This window comes from Triticum urartu, unplaced genomic scaffold (assembly GCF_056163025.1).
Source record: "Triticum urartu cultivar PI428250 unplaced genomic scaffold, HENAU_Tu73 scaffold630, whole genome shotgun sequence".
Lineage (NCBI taxonomy): Eukaryota > Viridiplantae > Streptophyta > Magnoliopsida > Poales > Poaceae > Triticum > Triticum urartu.
The window spans coordinates 1-5,310 of NW_028260815.1; the positions used below are offsets into that span (position 1 = coordinate 1).

The 5,310-nt window shown below is 40.6% G+C and overlaps 1 non-coding gene across 1 annotated transcript; it reads right to left on the reverse strand.

The window, feature by feature from the left end:
• Positions 1-408: 408 nt before the first annotated feature.
• Positions 409-480, reverse strand: TRNAR-UCU (transfer RNA arginine (anticodon UCU)). Its single transcript has one exon. It is a non-coding gene; the product is annotated as a tRNA-Arg (tRNA).
• Between the last annotated feature and the right edge of the window lie 4,830 nt (positions 481-5,310).

Here is a 5,310-nt window from a genome sequence, read left to right on the forward strand (position 1 = left end):
CGACGATTAAGGGAATTGCTTAAACAATCCCAGGCAAATCCTCTCCCAGTGGAAGAGCAGATAGCTACTATTTATACCGGAACAAGAGGATATCTTGATTCGTTAGAAATTGAACAGGTAAATAAATTTCTGGATGAGTTACGTAAACATCTAAAAGATACTAAACCTCAATTCCAAGAAATTATATCTTCTAGCAAGACATTCACCGAGCAAGCGGAAATCCTTTTGAAGGAAGCTATTCAGGAACAGCTGGAACGGTTTTCTCTTCAGTAACAAATAAATTTTGCATGTCTACTCTTGTTAGTAGAATAGGAATCGTTGAGAAAGCTTTTTCATTTGAATCATGCAAAAAAGTTTTCTTTGTTTTTAGTTTAGTATAGTTATTTAAAGAATAGATAGAAATAAGATTGCGTCCAATAGGATTTGAACCTATACCAAAGGTTTAGAAGACCTCTGTCCTATCCATTAGACAATGGACGCTTTTCTTTCATATTTTATTCTTTCTTTTATTTTTTTGCTTCTTCCGAGAAAAAACTGTTAGACCAAAACTCTTTTAGGAAATCAAAAAATCCAGATACAAATGCATGATGTATATATTATATCATGCATATATCATAAAGAAGGAGTATGGAGGCGGTAGTGGGAATCGAACCCGCAACCCCAAGGTTATGAGCCTTATGAGCTACCAAACTGCTCTATACTCTTAAACTAAAGAGGGGTAACTAGTGGATAAAAGAGGGTTGGATACGCCCCTCTACCAATATCTATACAAATAGAATAGTCCATTTATACAGAATGGTAAAGAGGGCTCCTCTATGATTATCAATTCCAGAAATCCATACAAATACGAAAGGGTATTTTATCCTTACCAACTGGATCTTGTTGCACCCGGTAACAAACATTCATAAACCATTTCTCGAAGTACGTGTCCGGATAGCCCAAAATGTCGATAGTTAGCTCTAGGTCTTCCGGTCAAAAAACAACGTCGATGAAGGCGTGTAGGTGCACTATTACGCGGTAGGGATTGCAATTTTTCTCGCATTTTCGTTTTTTCACTCAAACTCAAGGGAGAAACTTTGCTTCTTATCTTTTTTTTTAAAGATTGACGAATCAAATGATATTTCTGTTCTAATTTCTGCCGCTTCTTCTCCCTCTGAATCAAACTTTTTTTTGCCATAATGTGTCGTTGCTATTATTACCAAGTATACGGTTCTAATCCTAGATGGAAAAATAAATAGAAAAAGAAATCTAAAAAGGCAGATCCTCCCTCTCTATCAAGAGTAATGAACTAGGTGCTGATACAGTACAAAAAAACAAACTAAATTAACCAAACTTGCCTGATGTTGAGGCAATCAAGAAAGCTGCATAAGTGAATATATAACCCACGGAAAAGTGAGCTAATCCAACCAATCTTGCTTGCACAATGGAAAGAGCCACGGGCTTATCTCTCCAGCGAATTAAATTAGCTAAAGGTGTGCGTTCATGAGCCCATGCTAAAGTCTCAATTAATTCCTGCCAATACCCCCGCCAGGAAATTAAGAACATAAATCCAGTAGCCCAAACAAGATGTCCAAATAAGAACATCCACGCCCATACCGATAAACTATTCATCCCAAAAGGATTATATCCATTGATAAGTTGTGAAGAGTTTAACCATAGGTAATCTCTTAACCATCCCATCAAATAAGTGGAGGATTCATTAAATTGTGAAACGTTGCCCTGCCATAATGTGATATGTTTCCAATGCCAATAAAAAGTAACCCACCCAATGGTATTTAACATCCAGAAAACTGCCAAATAAAATGCGTCCCAAGCAGAAATATCACAAGTACCGCCGCGCCCTGGGCCGTCACAAGGAAAACTATATCCAAAATCCTTTTTATCTGGCATTAATTTGGAACCGCGTGCATCTAAAGCGCCCTTTACTAAAATCAATGTAGTTGTATGCAAACCTAGAGCAATAGCATGATGAACCAAGAAATCCCCAGGTCCTATTGTTAAGAAAAGCGAATTACTATTCTCATTAACAGCATTCAACCATCCGGGCAACCATAGGCTTCGACCCGCATTGAAAGCGGGGCCATTCGTTGAAGATAAGAGTATATCGAACCCATATGTCGTCTTGCCATGAGCAGATTGTATCCATTGGGCAAATATAGGTTCGATCAAGATTTGCTTTTCTGGAGTACCAAAAGCAAGCATGACGTCGTTATGAACATAAAGGCCCAAGGTATGGAATCCTAGAAAGAGGCTAGCCCAACTTAAATGAGATATGATAGCTTCTTTATGGTCTAACATTCTTGCCAATACATTATCCTCATTCTGTTCCGGATTGTAATCCCTAATGAAAAAAATAGCTCCATGAGCAAAAGCCCCTGTCATGATGAACCCTGCAATATATTGGTGATGAGTATATAAAGCAGCTTGAGTAGTAAAGTCTTGTGCTATGAATGCATAAGGAGGTAAAGAGTACATATGTTGAGCTACTAAGGAAGTAATAACCCCTAAAGAAGCTAGAGCAAGACCTAACTGAAAATGAATCGAATTGTTGATTGTGTCATAAAGGCCCTTATGCCCACGCCCTAATCGACCCCCCGGAGGAGTATGCGCTTCTAAAAGATCTTTAATACTGTGCCCAATTCCGAAGTTAGTTCGATACATGTGACCGGCAATGAGAAAAATAAATGCAATAGCTAAATGATGGTGAGCCATATCGGTCAGCCACAAACTTTGTGTTTGTGGATGGAATCCCCCAAGAAGAGTTAGAATGGCAGTTCCCGCTCCTTGAGCGGTACCAAATAAATGATTACTCGAATCAGGGTTTTGGGCATAAAGATTCCATTGACCCGTCAAAAGGGGTCCCAACCCCTGGGGATAGGGTAATACATCTAAGAAATTATTCCATCGAACGTACTCCCCCCTGGATGCGGGAATAGCAACATGAACTAAATGTCCTGTCCAAGCCAAAGAACTTACCCCGAAAAGTCCTGACAAATGATGATTGAGACGAGATTCCGCGTTTTTGAACCACGAAAGGCTTGGTTTCCATTTGGGTTGTAGATGTAACCAACCCGCTATTAAGGACAGCGTAGAAAGAAATAATAGAAAAAGAGCTCCAGTATAAAGATCCTCATTGGTGCGTAATCCTATTGTATACCACCACTGATAAACTCCAGAATAAGCAATATTCACTGGACCAGCAGCACCTCCTCGAGTAAAGGCTTCCACAGCGGGTTGACCAAAATGAGGATCCCAAATCGCATGAGCAATAGGTCTTACGTGTAAAGGATCCTGTATCCATGATTCAAAATTTCCTTGCCAAGCTACATGAAACAGATTTCCGGACGTCCATAGAAAGATTATTGCTAATTGCCCAAAGTGAGAAGCAAAAATGTTCTGATAAAGACGTTCTTCAGTAATATCATCATGACTTTCGAAATCATGTGCGGTAGCAATACCAAACCAAATACGACGAGTAGTGGGGTCCTGAGCTAAGCCTTGGCTAAACCTGGGAAATCTTAATTCCATAATGCCTTTCAAATCCTCCTAGCCACTATCCTACTGCAATAATTCTCGCTAAGAAGAATGCCCATGTCGTGGCAATTCCACCCAGAAGGTAATGGGTTACTCCTACAGCGCGTCCTTGTATAATGCTCAAGGCTCTAGGCTGAGTAGCAGGAGCAACTTTTAATTTGTTATGAGCCCAAACGATAGATTCAATGAGTTCTTGCCAATAACCACGGCCGCTGAATAAAAACATTAAACTGAAGGCCCAGACAAAATGAGCACCTAAGAAAAAAAGACCATATGCAGATAATGAAGAACCATAAGACTGAATGACTTGCGATGCCTGTGCCCACAAGAAATCTCGAAGCCACCCATTAATCGTAATGGAACTCTGTGCAAAGTTTCCCCCTGTAATATGAGTTACCACCCCTTGATCACTTATAGTACCCCAAACATCCGACTGCATTTTCCAACTGAAATGGAAAATGACTACCGAAATTGCATTGTACATCCAGAATAAACCTAAGAAAACATGATCCCAGGCGGATACTTGACATGTTCCCCCTCGGCCAGGCCCATCGCAAGGAAAGCGAAAACCTAGATTTGCTTTATCGGGTATCAAACGGGAACTCCGAGCAAATAAAACACCTTTCAAAAGTATTAATACAGTCACATGTATGGTAAATGCATGAATGTGATGGACTAAAAAATCTGCGGTTCCTAATGGAATAGGTAACAAAGCCACTTTGCCACCTACTGCTACTAACTCGCCGCCTCCCCACGTTAAGCTAGTACTTGTTGTTGCACCAGGAGCTGTTACGCCAGGCGCAGTAGCATGGATATTTTGTACCCATTGAGCAAAGATAGGTTGTAATTGTATGGCAGTATCCGAAAACATATCTTGTGGACGGCCTAAAGCACTCATGGTATCATTATGAATGTACAAGCCAAAACTGTGAAAACCTAGAAATATACATACCCAGTTAAGGTGGGATATGATTGCATCGCGGTGTCTAAGGACGCGATCTAATAGATCGTTGTATCGAGTAGTTGGATCATAGTCTCTTACCATAAAAATTGCTGCATGTGCAGCAGCACCGACTATTAGAAATCCGCCAATCCACATGTGGTGTGTGAACAAGGAAAGTTGTGTACCATAGTCAGTAGCTAGGTATGGATAGGGAGGCATAGAATACATATGATGAGCTACAACAATGGTTGTAGAGCCTAGCATAGCTAGGTTAAGAGATAATTGAGCATGCCATGACGTTGTTAAGATTTCATAAAGACCCTTATGGCCTTGTCCTGTAAATGGGCCCTTGTGAGCCTCCAAAATATCTTTAAGTCCATGGCCAATACCCCAATTGGTCCTATACATATGACCTGCGATTAGGAAAAGAATAGCAATAGCTAAATGATGGTGCGCAATATCGGTCAGCCAGAGACCACCGGTTACTGGATCTAGTCCTCCGCGAAAAGTCAGAAATTCTGCGTATTTGGACCAATTTAAAGTGAAAAAAGGGGTTGCTCCTTCGGCAAAACTAGGATAAAGTTGAGCCAAAAGGTCCCGATTCAAGATAAATTCATGAGGAAGTGGTATCTCTTTAGGATCCACCCCAGCGTCAAGAAATTGGTTAATTGGTAAAGATACATGAATTTGGTGCCCCGCCCAAGAAAGAGACCCAAGTCCTAATAATCCCGCTAAGTGGTGATTCAACATGGATTCTACATCTTGGAACCAGGCCAATTTGGGAGCGGCTTTGTGATAATGGAACCAACCAGCAAAAAGCATTAACGCTGCAA